Here is a 21,726-nt window from a genome sequence, read left to right as displayed (position 1 = left end):
TCTTGAGTTTTGACCTTTATTTGCACTTCAGTTCACTTTTTCTTACTTACTTTCTTTCTTCCTTTCAACAACAGTGTAGACATGCACAACATTTCCTGATAAAATAAAACAGGCATTTGTTTGCCTCTGATAGTATATTGAATAGTATTTTTATAATTTATAATTTTTCAGAAGCCGTTTAAGGTACAGTATTTTACACATGTAGCAATGTTTGTTTTGCACACCACCATGTTTACATAACTAAGAGTCGATTAAGAGTTGGTTACATATTTAGGGAACGAGCACTGACCAGTGCAAGGCCCTATTGTTCCTGAAGGAATTCTTACTATTTTCTGGCCCTTCGACCGCATATTTGGCGGTCGCAACACGTAGAAAACACATTAACAACACATTAATGACGCGTGAAAAATGTACACATTGTTAACGTGTTGTCTATGCGTTAATGACGTGTTAACGACGTGTTAATGACGCGTTAATTTCACATGATTATGAGCCCTTTGGCCACTTGTCCAGTTTGAACCCTGAGCAGTTGGGTTAAACCATTTCTGTAAGCCTGGGGGGGGGGTTCCACCCACTATTTAACATGATAAGGAACCTCTTATTTCTTTGCCATTTTCTTCCTTTATTGTGTAGCTTATAAAAATAAAACATTTGGGTTGCAGTTTTATGACTTTATTAGTTATTACTAACATTCAAGTTATTAAATTATAAATTATTTTTATCAGGATAAAATTGCCTCACTTTGCTCCACTATAGTGGGCATTCTAGCTTTAACACCATTCATCAAACTTTAATTTAATATCATTAAAAACATTAACAATCTTTTATGGAAATAGTAACTGCAATGGTACTCACTCAATACTGTAATGAATATCTGTATTTGGAAAAAATGGAACTTTCCTCTTTGAGCATTTTAATTTAATATATGACCAGCAGGGGGCATACCATACTATACTCTTAGTCCTGATGAAATAGTAAAATACAGGTTGATAAGAATTTGATAATAACATTTTAATTTGCATCTTGCTCTACATCAAAACACCCAGACCATCAAGACCATAATGAGAAAGGTGTTTTTATTTCGTACCATTAGTATATAGTAAAAATTTTCAAAATCCCAATCACTCATCAACTTTACAATATAATCCAAAAAACACCATTAGAATAAAAAAACAGAGTTCAATCAGCAAAAATGCATCATTATACCCTTCATAAACATAACTTTTATTGCAGGGCTATAGGTGTTCATGTTGTTAGGCCGAGACTCTGTAAATGCCAAGTGTGAAAGTAACACGACAGCATTCCCATACGCCACACAGGGCTACGGAATTTTATAACATTCACAACCATAAAAACACTATCAGTCATATTTCTTGCAGCTTCTATGGCTACTACTCGTATCTTTCGATCATATTCACCACCAGAATAACTATTATTCATATTTATATCACCTTTACTGCCATTGTTTCTACTATTCATATCACTCTGGTATATTATCTGCCATAACTTGTTAGTCATATTCATATTACTATAGGTATTATTACAGTTAATGTTAATTTTGTGGTTTCTTGCATCCCTGGGACAGTCTGTCTGTATGTCTGTCTTTGTGTCTCTTTCTCTCCCCCCCCCCAACCGGTCAAGACAGATGACCGTCCTCCATAGAGCTGGGTCTGTTTGCCACTGTGTGCACAAGATTGCTGGATAAATACTGTGTATAAATACTATTATTGCTATTAGGGATGCACCGATCCACATTTTTTCACTTCCGATCCGATCCCGATACCTGAATTTGGATATCGGCCAATACCGATACTATTCCGATACCAGAGCTGTGTTTGCTTTAATATTATTATTATCATTATTGTTGATTTTATATGAGGCTGAAATAAACTCCTCTCAACAGGCAAGTATGATATGTACGTATGTATGCATGTATGTCCCAAAAGGCAACTTGAGGTAAGAATAAGATCAGAAAAGGAAGTCAGAAAAACAGGAAATCCTGTTAACAGGAAAAATCCCATCCTGAAAACAAATATGCAACTGTAAGGGTTTCAAATTGATTGTCATGTCAATATTTATTAAATTCCCAAAATGTCAAATAATTGAGTCTTGAAATATAAGAAAAGTGTAAACGTGTGTGTGTGTAAACATCTTACACACACACCATCAATAAAACAGTGTGCATCTGAACAGCACAAATCAAGTACACTGGCTCTTGTAGTATCAATAAATCAAGGTTTTAAAATGTCAATTATCTGAAATATAAGAAAAGTGCAATAACTGTAAACATCTTACGCACGTACACTTGCACACACACGCACACACACACACACACACACACACACACACTCGGTAATCCCTTTAGCTTTAACGTCGTCTGCCTGGAGTTTACCTTGTTTTTGGAAAGACTCTAGAAGTGATTCCTGACAGCTCGCCTAAAAAATCCTCGTGCTGTTTCGTGTGGTGCTTTTTTAAATGTTTGATTGCGTTCTGCGCAGGTTGGATCGGGAAATTCCGATACGTGAATTGCACTGGTATCGGTCCCGATACCGATACTGGATCGGATCGGCCCCATCCCTAATTGCTATTATTAAAGATCATGGGGGAATTGTTGGGTCTCTGTAAATCATGAATAAGTCTATATATATGAAATGAGTGTGGTCTAGACCTACTCTATATGGAAAGTGTCTTGAGATACCTTTTGTTATGATTTGGCACTATACGTAAAATTTAATTGAAAATTTAATTGAATTGAATTCTGCTAATTAAGTAAAGAGAGCATAGTATATTATATAAAGGCTGCCATTTCCCCATATTAGTGTTTTGAAGCAGTGCATTTCGGGAAAGATGGAGTTTGCTTTAGAGGTAGAAGTAGATAAGACATGGGCTTGATCATCAACAATCTGGTGCATCTGTACAAGTGTCTTTATGCATGGTTGAGGAGAAAGGCATTTTGATAAATCAAAGAAAAATACAAAGAAATATCAGACTGAGATGATTATGACTGCAACAGAGATGGCACTTCTCGTCTTCTCAGTGTGTTGTTGAATGTAGGCGAGTAGAACCAAGAGATGAGACATGTGGGTGTCTCAGAAGGACCATCTCTCCTGTGTTTTTTTTTTACCAGATGTATTATTATTACTATTATTATTATTGTAATATCATTCATTCGTTGTTTCATTGTTTCATTCATTCATTCATTCATTCATAATATTCATTCATTTAAAATATTCAACTGTCTGTCATTTGTTTCCTGTCGTGGAGTCTTGAGCAGTTTGCAGTGGAATCACATCAGTCCCAGCCTTTTCATACCATTTTAAGTCTGTCACATTGCTAAACCAGAATAAAAACGGTCAGAAAAGCAGCCATAAAATTAATTCTGGTTGATATTAAGTGTATAATAGGCTACTCAGTAACAATCCAGGTTACTTGTTGGTGTGATCATTGTGGAGCATCTGTAATGCACAGTTGAAAACATTCATGTCCCTTATTTTCTGCATGACTATTTCCAGGCAGACATTAAGTGTGTGGTTCTAGAAAGAAACATTAATACAAAAAAATGTGTATCTTGTGTTTACTTAAATGTTATAATGTGTTTTAAACAATGGAGTGTACACCCGGTTGAAAATAGCCTTTGCCCGCGATCTGGCTATTTACACTTGACCCCTCATCCATTCTAATCCTGAAGGTCTTTAGAATTGTATACATTTCATTAAAATGGGTAAATGACACCTGTGTACCTAATTATTTCTGATGAGTGCCTAATTAAAATAGGTTTTAACAAGCCCCATTATTAGTGACAATGTGCCTCCTGCTGTTTATAGCCCTAAATTATTTGCTCAAAAAAGGTTGTTTTCCATTCGTTACAATGGTCTGTATCCTAAACCAGCATTGGGCGATATTAAAATATATTAATGTGGTTCAACAGTTTTAATTGCACCCTGACTCAAGATCATGCAGATGTGGCACAGAGTGATATGCGTTGCGAGTTATATGCATTTGTTCAGCTGTTATTCTTTATACAATATAGTATATTTCCAGATACAACAGTAGGCCTATCTATATCTACGTGTATTTACTGATTATTCTATATATACTGTTCAAATAAATGTTCTTGCTTATATTAGTGACGTAACCTTAAGTGTTTTTGTAGGCTACTTTTTTTATCATTGTTTTTGTAGGCTACTGTTAATGACGGCGCTATAGTGGAAACCGTCATTTAAGCTAGCGTAACTCCGCAAGGACCTACACATTTATTTTTCTAAATATTATATCACAACTTGTGACAATACATTTGTTAAGGTCCTTAGGGTAATGGCTGTTGATGGTTAGCGTTGATTTTATTTACTTGTGCCGAATTGTCATTTTATGGGTGTTTATTGATCCGGCTGTTGAGCTAATATGCTACCGTCAGCGTTCACTTGTTGTCATAGCAACAATAAACATCATGTGTTAGCGGAAACAGGCAACGTTGAGTGTGATACATTATAGTACACGTGTTTATTTTGATGTAGGTCTACGAGGATTTGTTATTTCTAATATTGTATGTGTACATATAGCCTATATTTATATAATTGTATTTTATTGAGATTTCGATATATATGAAAAAGAGAATGAAAACATATTTCTATTATTTTATATTATATTTTGTAGTATAGCATACATAAATACATATTGTGTTTTATTGTGATTCTGATATGAAATATATTATTATATTATTTGATCTAATATAATTTTGAGATTGTATTTTGTATTATTTATTTATATTGTTCCAATATATATTTACATTGTTATATTGTTGGCCGTTGATATTGAGTAGCCTGAGTAAAACTGCCACTGAAGACCAACAAACTGATAAATCTTTGTCATTTATTCTTGCAGAATCTTTTGGCACAGTGGTGTATACAGTACAGTCTCTGTATTTATCATATTCAGAGGAATTCATATGTCCAATCAAGATATTTTACATATTCTTAATTTATTATTATGTTGTTGAGCTATATTTTTGATAAGTATTATTTGCACACTGGTCTTATTTGTATGAATATGTACTTTTGCCGATTGTCTGCTTGTTCGTAATCTAAAATAAATATTTCTAAATTGAAAAAAACAAAACAAGAAACAGGCTTGACTTAAGAGCAAGAAGTGCAAGTCAGTTGCAGGCTGCATATTTGCTTATTAAACTGCAGCCAATCACAACGCTGCTTCCCCTCCCCCACTCATTTGCGGCCACGTGGGGTCTGGAAAAACAATAGATGCGAGCGGGATACAAGGACACAAGGAACAAAAGTCATGGCTCTTTCAACTTTTCTAGATCATTGTAAAGCTACATATGCAGAAAGTTCCAGACTTTTACTCACGGATAATGTTTCCAGTGATGTCCTGCGACCAGTACTTATAAGGTAATACTATTTTGCGTTTGACTCCAAATGAATAAATTCATGCTATTAGCAAGCTAAGAAAGATTGTTTGGCCTGGTATTGTAGCAAATTCTAAATATTCTCCATGCGGCTGAGCACATATTTAATGGTAAAAAAGTCATTAATCACGAATTACATTTGTACATGTTTGAAATAACGCTACAGCTGGCAGCTATAGGATAAGCAGTTGTGCAAACTCGGCTGTTACACCTGGAATTGTAGCAGGCTGAAGTTAGCATTGGGGATGAATTGAATTTACTGTCTTTTGAGGATTTTCACAAACACTGACTTTAAACGTACACTTATTGAATTTGTTATTTAGTTATTATACCGGGAGGTGGTATTCTATTACTTGGTAGATACTATAGACTCCATTATTATTAATCAAATGGCTACAATATGTGGCATATTAAGCCTGTTGAAGCTCATTAAACAGCGTATTTCTTTAATTCAATTCATGTAAGAGGGAGTTTAAAAGTTTACTATATGTTTTGTATTTGGTTATAGAAAGAGAGTCTATTATTTTTGGTTAAAAATGCAGAGTACAGTGTTTAGATTGCCAGTATAATTTTGAAGGTGTAGTAACCATAAATTGCCAGTAGGTGTCAGACGCACTACAGATGCAGCATAGGTGCTGGAGAGTCACAGGGGGCAACTCTCGCGTGATTACATCAGACAATGAGAATCCCTGTGTATGAGACCACAATCGAAGAATGCTGTGTAGAAATTGTCAATATAAGTCCTATTCTTGCATTTTGCAGAAAACCAACATTAAATTTGTAGCAACAGACTGAGCCAGTGTGTAATCATTCTGCACCCTGCTACAATTACAGGAAATCCCACGAAATTGACTGCCGGCAAAATTATTCCCTAACTTGGCCAACCCCCTTTATTAAAAAGATATGTCATGTTCCTACGTGATTTATCATACGGTTGCGCTTTTTAGACGATGTTACCTTACTGATAATGTTTTTAAATAAGGATTTGCAGCGCATCTGAAGAGGTGAGTTTTTGTGGCTGGTCAGTAGCCTAACTTTGATGGTGATATTGTTGCGTTTGAGTACAGGGAGGCGGCCGGTCCGAACTGATCGCTTGCATGTATTTTCCTCCATGTCATTAGTCAACAGGTCATGAACACAAAACTTGTTTTGGACAAAATTGTGTGAAATTGACATGACAAGTACAACTGGCTTGTATAAAGTTAGTAATGGCAGTGGCAGTTCTGGTAGTAATAATAGAGGGAGAAACGGCAGCAAGTTTTGGTGCTATCCATTTGTCTTGTAAACCCTCAGCCCGAGTTGGAAAGTGTAAATCTCGCAGCTATCTCGAGACATTTCACCGAGACACACCCCCTTTTGGTCGTAATTTCAGCCGTCCAGCTCGGGGTACCTCACAGTTCACCGAGCTAAACGAGGACGAACGTACGACCCGCAAAACAAAGATGGCAGCGCCCATATTGAGATGAATTTTCTTTGTATTTGTACTACGTTGATCGTTTTAATGCCGATTTTAAATGCTCTTACACACTTGTTTACATTGCATCTTTAGTCCGGTCACCAATTTATGCATTGCAAGGTGTTGTTGTGCGTGCAATACAATGTAAAGATTTGTTTTCGAGTTGGTTTGCTAAATAGGCTAATGTAGCTAACAATAACAATAGCCTGCCACTGCCCCTGGTAGCTCGAGAAAAACGCCACAGCACTTGTTGAAATTGAAATATGCGAAAATGGCAAAATATTATTGAAATGTAAGACTTGCAATAACGGAATTACTTGAAATAAAGGCTGGGCGATAAATCAATTTTATCAATTAATACGAATTTGTAGTTAAACACGATTTATTTTTAGTTAAAGTTCTCTTGAACTTTCACAACACCGGCGCTCCCTTTGGGCTCCCGTAGGTCAGAGTGCGGTGCAGAATAAGGTAAAGGATAAGGAATAGATGTAGAATAGCCTAATTAGTAACGAGAAGGTGAGCTAAAGAACTATGCAAGATTAATGGAGACTGGGCCCTCAACTCCTTAACGGTAAGACATGTGTAAATTAGACACTGCGTGAAAGTAGGCTTTAAGGAATAGTCGAATTGGATTAAAGAAAAAAGAGAGTGACAAACCTGGGCCCAGGGAAATTTGGCTTGAATAAAATAAGGAAATAAGGAATAGGGAAAAGGATTAGGACGCCGCTGATTTGGACAAAAGCCCTCATGGAGGCGATTTTAGATGGGCCGCAAATCCTGGAAAGTCACTAGGTAGATTTCAGGTCAGTTCAAGGAACTGGAAGGTGTAGAATAAAAATTCAATTGTAAGTTCCCACTCAATACATTTGTTGACGAACAGTGTCTGAAGCAGCCTCTCATTGAATATCTACACCTCAAGGTAGCAAAAATTTTTAAAAAAAGGAAAAAAGGAGCGGCGGAAGCATGCTTTAGGAATAGTATGAATGAATTGATTTAGAGGATTTAGAGTTGAATGCTGTTTGTATTTTTGGGATGGTGTTGAATTTGCTGTGTGTTTTGTGACTTTGCTATGCATTTTTGCTGCTGGATAACTAGTTTGAGCTGCAAGGAGGAGGGGTAGATAGAAGCCCAATAAAATATTCTGTTTGTTAGTGGCTGTTGCTTGATTATAAAACTATTTGATTGAGATCCATTACATTTATAAATGAAAATTATGTTGACAGATAAAAAAAAAAAAAAGAAAATGTTATGATTTAAATAAAGGAAATTCAACTTCCAGATAGTGGAGGTTTAGTGAAGGATTTATAAGACTAAGAAGGAAGACCTAACAGCATGCCATAGATACATAGCTGTGGGTGGACAGAGGTGCTAGTCAGCATTCCATAGGCTTGTGGAGAAACCATGAGAGATTGAAAATAGCACCCCCAGATCTGTTAGGTCTGATGATTCAGGAAGCACATGGGTTAGCTCATGTTGCAAGGGGGGAGTTTTAAAAGGAAAATCGCAAAAGAGTATGGCTTTGGGCATCCTATTTGCTTGAGCAAATTGATTACGTCATAGTAAGATGTACAATCTGTAGAATAATGTCAGGAGGGGTGTAATGACACTTCTGGAAATTGTTCTGTCAGAGGTTCTGGAAGAAATGTGATGTTCTTCCAAGAGAACCTAGAGGTTCAAGTAGACCAAGAAGTCCAAGACCAGTCTGAAAGAAGATCAGATCCAAGCGATTTGGAGACTATAGTTAGAGCAAAGTTAGGAGAGTGGGTTCTGCTTCCAGGTCAAAGTACTAGGTGGAATAATGGGGATAGTAGTCATCCTGTGTGGAAAGACAATCAGGGTAGAAAATAGCCACAAAAGGACTTGAGGTAGATGATGTGTCTTTTGATCAGAGGAGGTATTTTTTATTTAATGAAAGAAAGTGGATAAATGTTCTAGAAGACTGTTCACTTTTTATGCATAATGTTAGCCAAGAAGATTTAGGGGAATATATATGAAGTTATTTTGATTCATTTTTTCAGTACATGCCAGAGCACAATTACTGTATGGAAGGGCATGTAACACGCAAAATAACATTTGTGGCGACAGATTTGAATGATGTGCAAATACAGGCGGCTGCTCAAGAGCGAATCGCCATAGCAACAACCCCTCGAGTGGAGATTGAAAAGATAGCATCCACTATTCTAGTTTAGGGAGTGACTGATAGCGTGAGTGCATCAACTTCTGCTATGACTTCAGCTGGTTTAAAATCTATAATGACCATATGGATAATTTCTAAATTTACAACTGCTAGGAATCCTATAAATGAGGCTGTGGAGGAAAGATGGACAGTGCGAGATAACATGGAAAGAGTCACTGATAGAACAATGATAACATCTGAGGTATTTAGAGAAACTATAGATATAATCCAGAATTTAGCTACGATATCTCTGTAGCCCATAGAATTTGCAAATGTAATTGAAATCCATTATAGAAATAGAGAACATAGGAATAAGACATTTGAGAATACTATGATCTCATCTACTGAAGAACCACTAAGTGTGAGGACTACCAAGGATTCATTTACTAAGACTCAGACTGATAGCATGACCACTGACCATGATACTTTTGATAACACAGTTGGACACAAACTGAGAGGACCCGGAAACTTGCATGCATTACGAAAGAGAGATGCTAGATGGAAGGCATATAGATTTGATGCTTCAGTGCTACAGATTACAGGCCGATGGGCAAGCAGAAATATGTGGTTCCAACAGTTAACTCATTCTGTAAGATCGGCTACTCATGGGAGGTGCCCGTGTATGGTTAGGATTCCATCACCTAGAACAGGGCCGTCAAGTCTAGAGACAATACCTGAACAATTATTTGCCAAATGCCAATGTACTGCTTTATTATGGTATCAAGTATCAGCAAGAATCAGCGCTGGACACTTGGATGGCTGTATCAGTGCATTTGTATAAACCTAAAAGAGAGTACGCTTGGATAATGGATCTGCCAAATATAGACTTAACTGATCAAAGAGAAAAGATTATGGCAGTCCCTGGTTCAGTGGAAGTAAAAAATGTACAAGCAGAAGCTTGCTTTTGTCTGGAAACAGGGTGAAAAGGGAAATGGCACAATTTCACAACTTGGAGTCCTACCATTGGAGGATAAGTCTAGGAGAGAAGTGGGGTATAGGATTATTCCCATGGTATGGTGTGACATTTTTGGCAGATCACATTGATAACATTACCTACACTTTGCAGGGTTTTGCGAATTAAACTATACGAGGGTTTGAATATTTGTCAAATACTCAAAGGAGTCACAGACTGACCTTGCTGAAGCATGACATGGCTCTTGACTATATTTTAGCCAAACAAGGTGGCCTATGTGTGGCTTTGAACTTGACCAGGGATGCTTGTTATACTTTGATTCCCGATAGTTCTGATAATATCACTAGTGTTATAGATGCATTGAGGAATATAAGGGATGCGTTTGGTCAGTCGGAAGGAGCTGGATGGTCTGCAAATGCTTGGTTGCAGGATAAATTAGGACCATTTGGAGCAGTGTTGGTTCAGATTTTATTAGCGGTTCTTTTATCACTGTGTGTGATGTTTTGTTTCTGTACACTGCTGTTGACTTTTGCGAAGGCTATGATATTGAGATGGGTTGGAGTTGTGATGCCTGGAGATCACACTCAGATGCCTTTGTTAAATATGACTGATGTAGACGGAAATGAAGAAGTAATGCTAGAAGGTGAATTGATGAAATATCCATTTTGAATATCTAATTGTGTTATAATCTTCACATTTATTTTGCTATTGTTTTGGTATTTAGTGGTTTCTTATTAACCAAAGGGGGGAAATGGAATGTGATTCATAATTTTATATTAATTTGTATTTGATGTTTTAATTTTCATGTTTTGTTTTTGCAAAAGATACTGGTTGGTGTTTTCTTTTCTTCCAGAGCATATTGGGGGAATGTGCAGAAGGGATTCAGATACTCAAATATGGACAATAAGAATGGACTGGAGAACTCTGAACAAGGACACTGTGATAAAATGTTCAGATTCGACACATCATCGACACTACACTAAGTCGACACTGCTGAGGAGCTGCAGTGTGATACATTCTTATGTCTTCTCTGATATATACATATATTTGCTTAAACCATATATCTAAATAAATTGTTAAGATTCTTCTTTTTAATTGATCTGGAGTACTATGTGTGGTCGCCTGAGGCAGAGGGGCCGTGAGAGAATTTTCCTGTCTAGATTGTTTGATGGATACTTCTGGAAAGAAAGCTGCCAGACAGGTTTTTCGCTCTCGCACTCCATAAAGTTGCTGTATTGTTAAGGTTATGTTGCAAGAAGCATGTGTAGGAGGAATTGTTATTTTGGTCATAATTTTAAACATGTATGTTTTACTCTTTTGTTTTTCGAGACTCTGCGTAGTCTCGAAGGGGGGAAATATGTGGTATCCGAAGGCCTATAAATTTAAGTTACAGTTTGTCATAAGTTCAAGTGATATTTTTGTCAACATATGCAGTGTTAGTAAGACATGAGGTTCAACGTCGTAATTCTTACTACGAAATGTTTAGGCTAGGGGCCTCTCAATGGCCTCTGACCTTTATCTTAATAAATCCCCCATCTCCCTGTTTTACCTCACATATCTGTGCTAGAACCAGATGTTTCTTTACTATTTTCTTGAATAAACAATAGACCTATATAAAGCCTATGTTCGACGCATATAGACAGAGTTGTTCATTTGGCAGGATGCTCTCCAAGCTCCCGGGGCTTGAAATGATGCTGTACCTTTTTGTAATAAACCTTTATATACAATCAAGATGGTGTCAGCGGACTTCTCTTCAATACATCTTCACATCATCACTACTTAATATACCACACCATTTTAGTGTTATTACATGATAATCCATCAATTTAGTGATGGATTCTAAAAACAGAAATGTTGCTTTTAATTGTTTTTCATTTAATGCTGTGCTGTATTATACCTCTTTGTACAGGGACATTTTTATGACCAAAAACGTTTAGTGCTGTTCAGAAGGTACTTGGGGGGTACATTAATGAAAAAAGACACACTTACTTCTTAAGTCTTTGGGGATTGACTTGCAGGACTCAGCACTGTTCTTCAAGTAGCACAGTTTCTCTTTGACAGTCTTCATGTTAATTGTGTCTGACATTTGCATCTTGTCTACATCTGTACTCAATTTACCCCACCTAACAGACACACTCACACACACACACACACACACCTCTATTCATCTCTGATGTTCTATGTGTTGGACAGTTTTTGAGTCCAGTGTTAGTTGTTGAACCTTGTTGAAATGTGTCACTCCTTTTGGAAAGGAATTATTATTTTATAATATACTCGTCACTTTCCTTTTAAAGAAGTCCTTTGATTAAACAATTCTGTTTTTAAAACTTTTCTGATTTTTAATTTGTCATTTTGTCTTCATTGAGATAGAATGATAATGAAAGAAAGAGAAGTGGTGTGTGCTCATCCTACAATTAACAATACATTTTTTGTCTTGGGTTAGGATTAAGTAACAAATAATTGTGTATAGGTCAGTGTTTTTATTGAGGCAAAAAAGTAACAAATTATCCAGTAATAATAGGTACTTGATTTGAATTGTCAGCATTACTACACTTATTCACTCAGAAAGTTAAGTAACAAAGTGACAGTAATCCGTTACTTTATAATTAGTTACCCCCAACACTGAAGTTCAAAAGGTTGCCACTACAGTTGCAGCTCAAAGTCGTGTTAGTATTAAAAAATATTGTGAAGGTATTAAAAAAGGTATTAAAAGGTATTAAATTCAACGCAAGAATTTCTGTATATACCCTGACAAATGGAACGCTATAAGTGGTACAAGCCAGGCAATTACGTTACATTCTCGTGGCAGAGCAACTCGGGCGAGACAAATGGATAGCACCATTAGTCCCAAAGATCCAGGGCTTTAAAACAATTTTGTTTATTGGTTTTAATCTGCACGTCACCTGCACCCACTGCAAGATCGCTAGCACCCAATCTCGGTCACTTTACAGCTGACACAAATCGGTGATAAATGTGCAAACCAGCCATGTAGAGATGTGAGGCACTTGTACAATCTAGAGGTGCTTGCAACGAGAGAGTTTGAGGTTATACTCAGTCATGCTCCAAGCAATCATCTTGGAAAGAGCTGTTAATGCTCAGACTGTGGTCATTAACCGCAACATGGATAACATCTTGGAGAAGTTTTGCGGCTTTGCAAAGGAGAATGAATCGATTTGAAGACCAGAATGGATAATCAGAGTAAGTCGTGTCCATTGAAATGTGACTTCTCGCCCTAACCCAAACAATCATAATCTAATCTGCATTCCGACCCGGTCCGTGTATGTTTTGGTCATTGGATTTTCCTTTCAGAAACGGGTATTAAAAAACAGAAAACGAGTGGTTATTTGATTTTCGTTTTAAAATACAAAAATTAAAATTGAAATACAAGGCGTTTTTCTTTTTCATGGTCAAAAAGGGACGAGCGAAATTAAAAAAAATATCCGATTTTCATTTTCTATTTCATATAACAAAAAATAAAATCACTAGAAAACAGAAACGGAAAAAAAGGCCTGTTTTTTCATATTCTGAGACCGGATGTTGTCATTTACAGGACGGTGCTGTGTAGAAGAAACAGTAGCTAGTAGACTGCGGTCAAGCCAGCCGTGAGTCCGATCCCCGTGGTCAAAACAGCCGCACTTAAATTTAGAGTGTACAAGTATTCTCAGCATTATGGTAAATGCGGAGAAACAGCGTATTTACTTCCGGTTTTCAAAATAAAGGTATTTAGAACAGTAAGCTATAATTAAAATATGTTACATTAAAGTGTTACATGCGCCCCTGATGAATAAAAAAACACTTTATATCAAGTATCTTTACTGCACCAGTGTGGAGAAATGCCAAAATAAAAGTCTCATATTTATGCCTCCAGAGATTGCATATTTGACCATATTTGAGGTACTGTAAAAACATATTGCTCAGTGTTTCCTGGCTACTGATGGTATATTTGACTTTTACACATATGAGACAACAAACATACTTAATATCAAGCATTTTTATTGTACCAATTTGGAGAAATTCAACAATAAAAGTCCATATTTGTACCTCCATGTGGCATATTTTCATATATTTGAGCTACTGTAAAAACACTTTGTTCAATAATTCCTGGCTATGGATGATATATTTGACTTCTACACATCTAAGACTACAAGTGTACTTAATATCAAGCATTTTTACTGTACCAATTTGGAGAAATTGAAGAATAAAAGTCCCATATTTATACTTCCAGATTCCATATTTTCTTATATTTTTGACCATGAAAAAGAAAAACGCCTTGTATTTCAATTTTAATTTTTGTATTTTAAAACGAAAATCAAATAACCACTCGTTTTCTGTTTTTTTATAACTGTTTCTGAAAGGAAAATCCAATGACCAAAACATTGGCCAAGGCCATTGGCCAAGGCCGCTGCTGGAACAACTCCTCCAGGAGATCGTTGCAGTGAGACACTCTGCCCTATTCCTCCCTCCCTTCCCACACGGACACCTGTTGATAGTTGACTCTGTTTAGGACCTGATCAGGGATGTCTCCATGGCAACCTGCTGTGTTATCGCGATGACACCATGTGAACTGAGGCACTGATTGAGAGGCTAGACGAAGAGACTCTCCAGGCTTATGTGCACATGCGCATATGCAACACACCCCTCCCCCCCGATTCTGATTGTGTTCAAGTGGATATAAAGATTCTAAAATGCCATATTCTTTAGTTGGATGGGAATGCAACATTTAATGTAATTACGATTAGTTTGTCATAAATGTCCCATTTTGTTGTTAATTCCTTAGACTGGAGACCCTTGAGAGGAGCATCAGATGGGCAAGAGGGAGGATTCTCCCACTGGATGACGCAGATGAACTCCTTCCATTAGTGACCGGTTTTATTCAACTAGTGCAAACAGCTTTGTCAACTCAAGATGAAGGTATTCTCTTCGATTCATACAGTTGGCTATCTCTCTTGTCAGTCAGTCACACTATGTACAAGTGAATGCAATTCAAAGTGCTTTATATTGCAAGGAATAATTCACACACAAAAAACAACAAAACGGTAATGCATGAGACGAATAAAAGAAAATGAAATATCTCAGCAGCATACTTAAAAAGGAAAAAAAGTGAATACATTCCAGGATTATTACAAACATCTAGTTAGATCTTATTTTAAAGAAGTAAGTCTTGAGGTTGGGGTGGACAGGACAGTTGTAATGCCTGCTACAGATTACATCATGCGTTATGTCAAGGCTTTCAAGTTTCGAGACACTTAGAGGTGAACTTGTTTTCAACATGCTTAACTGATGTTCAGGAGGTAGGTTTGACCAATATAAACGAGTGTGAAAGTGCCTGTGATTGTACAGGAGTGCAGACAGGTGTATTAAACTGTGACTGCTTCTTGAACCCAACTCTGGGTTGTCATGGTTTAAGACCGCTAACAAACTTGGCCAGGTTCTTAGATATGAGAGCGGCTCCATCCAAAGTGGGATGAATACCATCTCTCCTAATAAGACCAATTATCCATTTAAGTTAAGCAGTAACGTGTGTAAGATCCACAGGTAGTACTTAATCTCAAACTGATATAAATCCTGCCACTGTCACTAGAATTGCCAGACACCAACCTCTACCGCATCCCTTACCATAACCATCTCTAATTATCAATTTCTTGAAATTAGGAATTATGAGGTCTAGATTAACATTTTATCTTATTTTCATCTGTTTAACCAGTTTAAACTATTCCCTATTAAAACATTGACTGGAACACCTGCCATTACGTTGGTGATATTGCTGGAGCCAGACTGTCCATAGGAGATATCAGTATTCATTCAAGCTAAATATTCTTCATATAACATAAAGATAATCTAAAAATTACAAGGTGTTGCTTTAAATGCATTGTATTTCATACGAGTAAAAACACCAGGTCAATACATATAACCATCCCATATCCATGCACCTCCACAACTCTACCTGTATGAGTGTAATAAAATATAGGCCTAATCAGGAGAGCACTATCAATCCTGTCTGCTGTTGGTTTAAATGAGCCTTTAGAAGACATGGACTGTCTCAGTGTGATCTTCAGGATAGTGGCTGACATGCATGCACATCAGTTCATATCTATCTTGTCATTAAATCTCTTTTTGCAACATTAGGTACCTCTGGATATCAAGCCCCATTGGTCCGGACAGGTGATTTTGGACGATCCAGCTACCTAATCACAGAACATCTGAGATTCCTGCTTTCATGTGGATTTGTAATTGCACAAATTGCTGAAATCCTGGCTGTATCAGTCATTACAGTTAAACGGAGATTGAGGTATAAATGACAATTGCAAGGCATACAGGGCTAATGTTTTAAATGTTTAAATATTGTGTTCTTTTTCAGTTTATTCACTTGCGGTGCTTGACGGTAAATTATTTTTCCCAAGGAGTGCATGCTCCTAAATTGAAAAATTAGAGAGAGAGAGGCGAGTGCGTCTTCCTCTGAGATACACACATACGTGCTTTAGTTACAAAGACAAAAAGACAACAAATGAAATAAAAAAATTAGCAAAGTTAATGGGAACTACTGAATAATGTTTGGTTATACGCACACATGCTCCTAAATACATTTTACAGTACACTGTCTAGCCCTGACTTGATTTTTTTCTATTTTAGTATAAATTCAGTGAAATTGGTAGAAACCCGCTCATTTCAAGCTGGTATTTGGCGTCTGAAGGTCAAAGAAAACTGGAATAAGCAAAAGTTAAATTACGTAATGTTATGTATACAGGTAAGTCATGAGTTGGGTCATTCTGAGAATTAAAACCAATGGCCATATTCTTTACATTCAAAACCAATAGTTTGGCTTTTGGAATGGCGCCGGCGACAACGGCAGCCTGTCATGGCAGCTCCTTTCATTGTTGTAGTTTTAGTGTGTTTTCAGTGTGTTTTTGCTATTTTGAACTCTTTTCTTACTTTCTTACTACTTTGTTCATGTCGCCTAAATACTTTTTGGGCGTTTTTGAGCACTTTTTATTTTTTGTTTACGCTGGTCTCCATGGCGACGGGGAGTCGCATTGTTTTCACCCGCAACCAGATGATCGCCCTGAGGCCCCCTAGCATCCTGACTGGAGAGAGACCCTCCATACCGGAGGAGCTGAGGAGGAGACGGTGAGGCTGCAGAGCGGGGGTTAAACAGAGGATGAAGAAGAGGAGCTTTAAACTCTACATCCCTGCAATCATCGAGCAGATACCGGACTCCATCGTCACCATTCCCGGCTTCCAGACGGTTCGAGCCGACAGGGACACCACCGCGACCGGCCTGAAGAAAGGAGGAGGACTGGCCGTGCTCATAAACAACAGGTGGTGTAACGCCGGGCACGTCTGTGTGAAAGAGCGTCTGCAGCCCGGACATCGAGCTCGTCGCCACGGGAACTTTCCAGTGTTGTCGCCATCACTGTCTATATTCCTCACAGTGGTCTTCATCATCACCATCACTGTTTACATTTATGATGTCCTATTTATTCTCCTGTACAGCACTTTGGTCAACTTTGGTTGTTTTTAAAGTGCTTAACAAATAAAGTTGGATTGGATTAGTTTATTGTTGAGGATAACCCATTTAACAACATTTTCAAGGTGTAATTTATTACTAAAGTTGCTATTATTATTATTATTATTATTATTATTATTATTATTATTATTATTTCTGTTATCTGTATCAGAAGTTGTGTTTTTGTAACATGATCACTTTCAGGCACACGCAGATACACTTGAAATGTGTTCTTCTCTCTCCTAGGTTGTTCAACTTGCCTATTACTGAGGTATGAACGCCTTTCTGATGCAGAACTTGATGAAGTGGTTCGGCAGTTTGTTGGAGAAAATAAAGAGATGGGAGCTAATGCTGTTGGGGGCAGAGTATCTTCTATGGGTGTTCGAGTGCAGATAAGGAGAGTGAGAGAGAGTTTGATTCAAGTGAATCCAGCTGGAGCCGCACACAGAGCATTGTCTCACCGATTGCACCAGAGAACCTACAGTGTTGCAGGTCCCAACTCGCTGTGGCACATTGATGGGAACCACAAGCTCATCAGGTAGGCTGATGATAAATTAATTTCAGTGAGACTAAACACTCAACCGGTTGGATAATTTACAGGGTTCTACAGTGCAAGCTTTTCACTCACTTTTCTGAGTGAATATGCTGCATGCAAATGTAAAAAAATATTGTCCGTACTGGTGTGGGGGACATATGGATCCGATTAACTATGATGATATCAGAATAAACAATGTAAGGTGTTTTCCCAGTCTATTGAACTGTAAACAGATTTTATAAATGAAGATGTACTCTGTTATGTAACTTGTAATTATGAGAACATGTTTGCTGTGTCTGTTTTGTATTCTATTACTGATTCATTGACATTATAGTACATAGAAAATTGCACTTTGACTGCACCCCTACATTTTTGTCAGGAGCAAGTATAGAACCCTGAAGTTATTAATGTTATCCTAACACAGAATACAAATAACAGCTTTTTGTTCAATTTTTAGGTGGAGTGATCCATCGTGGACTCTGTGGCTTCAGCAGACTGGTTGTGTTTTTGCAGGCTTCAGACAATAACAGAAGTAGCACAGTGTTTGATCAGTTTGTTCAAGCCACTGCTAGGTATGGGGTACCGTCTCGAATAAGGTGTGACTACGGGGGCGAAAACAATGCTGTTTGCTTGTTCATGAACATTTACCGTGGATCAGAAAGGGGAAGTGCCATACGGGGCAGAAGTGTCCATAACCAGCGGATTGAGAGGCTTTGGGGAGATCTTTGGCGGGGTATGACTAATGTGTACCACCAGCTTTTCTGCTTCCTTGAAAATGATGGAATCATTGACTGTACGAATGAGCTGCACTTGTGGGCACTGCATTATGTTTACCTGCCACGGATTAACCGGGACCTGAAGATTTTCAGGGAACAATGGAACAACCATGGTTTGCACACTGTTGGCCACCGCACACCATGTCAGATATTTGTCCAAGCATGAATTCAGAGGCAAACACAACCACTCACAGCCATGGCAGAGATTTTTGGATCCGACACTGCTCAAGGTGCAGCTGCTGCTCTTCCTGCTCTGAATTGGCAAGAAGTAGTAACAGTCCCTGCTAACCAATTCAGTCCAAGCCATGCACAGATGCAACAACTCCAGGATGTGGACACTCTGGCAGGATCTATTGGTAGTCTGGCTATAGATACACTCCAAAGTGTATTGACATTTGCTCAAGACTCCACGACAGGAAACAAATCACAGACAATTGAATATTACGAATGAATGAATATTATTACAATTATTTTACAATTATTACAATTCCCCCATGAGCAGCAACAAGTCGCACTATCTTTAATAAAAGCAATAATAATATTTATATACAGTATTTATCCAGCAATCTTGTGCACACAGTGGCGACAAAAACCTTCCTTTTAACAGGCAGGAATGTCGAAAAGATCCAGCTCTATGGAGGACGGCCATCTGTCTTGACCGGTTGGGGAGACTGACAGACTGACAGACTGACTGACTGACTGACTGACTGTCTGTCCCAGGGATGCAAGAAACCACAAAATTAACATTAACTGTAATAATACCTATAGTAATATGAATATGACTAACAAGTTATGGCAGATAATATACCAGAGTGATATGAATAGTAGGAACAATGGCAGTAAAGGTGATATAAATATGAATAATAGTTATTCTAGTGGTGAATATGATCTAAAGATACGAGTAGTAGCCATAGAAGCTGCAAGAAATATGACTGATAGTGTTTTTATGGTTGTGAATGTTATAAAATTCCGTAGCCCTGTGTGGCGTATGGGAATGCTGTCGTGTTACTTTCACACTTGGCATTTACAGAGTCTCGGCCTAACAACATGAACACCTATAACCCTGCAATAAAAGTTATGTTTATGAAGGGTATAATGATGCATTTTTGCTGATTGAACTGTTGTTTTTTTATTCTAATGGTGTTTTTTGGATTATATTGTAAAGTTGATGAGTGATTGGGATTTTGAAAATTTTTACTATATACTAATGGTACGAAATAAAAACACCTTTCTCATGATGGTCTTGATGGTCTGGGTGTTTTGATGTAGAGCAAGATGCAAATTAAAATGTTTTCTGTTAATAAAGTAGCTTGTTAAGCATTGTGCAGCTTCAGCAGTATTCACCATGTGCTTTCTTGTTATAAAAGGGTAAATGTGTATAAACCATAATATATAATATGCTTCCCACCCCAAACACCAAGATTAAATCTGGACATTCTTATCAACCTGTATTTTTCCATTTCATCAGGACTAAGAGTATAGTATGGTATGCCCCCTGCTGGTCATATATTAAATTAAAATGCTCAAAGAGGAAAGTTCCATGTTTTCCAAATACAGATATTCATTACAGTATTGAGTGAGTACCATTGCAGTTACTATTTCCATAAAAAATTGTTAATGTTTTTAATGATATTAAATTAAAGTTTGATGAATGGTGTTAAAGCTAGAATGCCCACTATAGTGGAGTAATTTTATCCTGATAAAATAATTTATAATTTAATGACTAATGTTAGTAATAACTAATAAAGTCATAAAACTGCAACCCAAATGTTTTACTTTTATAAGCTACACAATAAAGGAAGAAAATGGCAAAGAAATAAGAGGTTCCTTATCATGTTAAATAGTGGGTGAACCCCCCCCCATGACTTTCACCCGTTCAAACTGGACAAGTGGCCAAAAGGCTCACAATCACGTGAAATTAATGTGTCGTTAACACGTAGACAACACGTTAACAACACGTAGACAACACGTTAACGCCGCATGAAAAGTTGACGTGTTGTTAACGTGTTGTCTACGTGTTGTTAACGTGTTAGAATTCAAGTGTTTTTGACCTTGTTGGCGTTCCATAAAAATCAGTAGGCATGTATCGTAATAAAAGAAGCAGAAAAGCCTCTTGGACTCATACCTAAAACTAAACAGGAAGTCGGCCATTTTAGATTTAGCGGTCATTTCTGGCGATTTGCACATGTTGTATTTTTACGAACTCCTCCTAGGGAATTTATTGGATCGACTCCACACGTGGACGCAGCCATCTAAACACATTAATGATTAAAAGTTGTGCTATATACGTTATTCCGTCAAACAGAATGGACATGGCGTGGCGTCCCGTGGCATGGCGTACAATTTCGATCCTTCGCCATAAAAAGAGGGATTTGTCATAAATTCTGCATACATGATCCGATCGCAACGAAACTTCACGTTTGATTAGAGCCCCACCCTGAAGAGGTCTATGTGATAATATTCAGTAATAGTGAGAGCGCCACCTAGTGGCAACAGGAGGTATCACGTTTTATACTTTGATGTTCTACTCCTAGCAGAATGATCAGATCCACCTGAAATTTACTTATAAAATGTAAAACACATTGTTGATGACATGTGATGACTGTGGTGAGGGGGCGTGTCTGTGGCATTTTGATGTACCGCCACAAAACACGAATTCGCTCTAACTTGAGTGTTAATTGTCCATTCGGCTCCAGACTTTACTTGTCTGATAAGAGTCCCGCCCTGAACATGCTTATGTGATAATATTCAGTAATAGTGAGAGCGCCGCCTAGTGGTGAAAGGAAATGTATTTTTTTTCTTTTATGTATATCTCCCATCAGATTGACTAGATCCTTCTGAAATTCTTTCAGCAGTCCCTTAGGACAATGACAAAGACATGTCATGAATCTTAAGATTTTTTGTCAAACCTTGTTGCCATGGCGACGTGGTGAAAATCAGCTTATCT

General features: G+C 37.5%; 1 long non-coding RNA gene across 1 annotated transcript; it reads left to right on the top strand.

The window, feature by feature from the left end:
- Positions 1 to 5,304: 5,304 nt before the first annotated feature.
- LOC127353503 (uncharacterized) lies at positions 5,305 to 11,695 on the top strand. The gene is made up of 2 exons (XR_007881314.1): positions 5,305 to 5,402; positions 10,818 to 11,695. It is a non-coding gene; the product is annotated as an uncharacterized LOC127353503 (long non-coding RNA).
- Positions 11,696 to 21,726: the final 10,031 nt, after the last annotated feature.

Source organism: Dicentrarchus labrax, unplaced genomic scaffold (genome assembly GCF_905237075.1).
Source record: "Dicentrarchus labrax unplaced genomic scaffold, dlabrax2021, whole genome shotgun sequence".
Taxonomy (NCBI): Eukaryota; Metazoa; Chordata; class Actinopteri; family Moronidae; genus Dicentrarchus; species Dicentrarchus labrax.
This window is presented reverse-complemented; position numbering and strand designations above follow the sequence as displayed.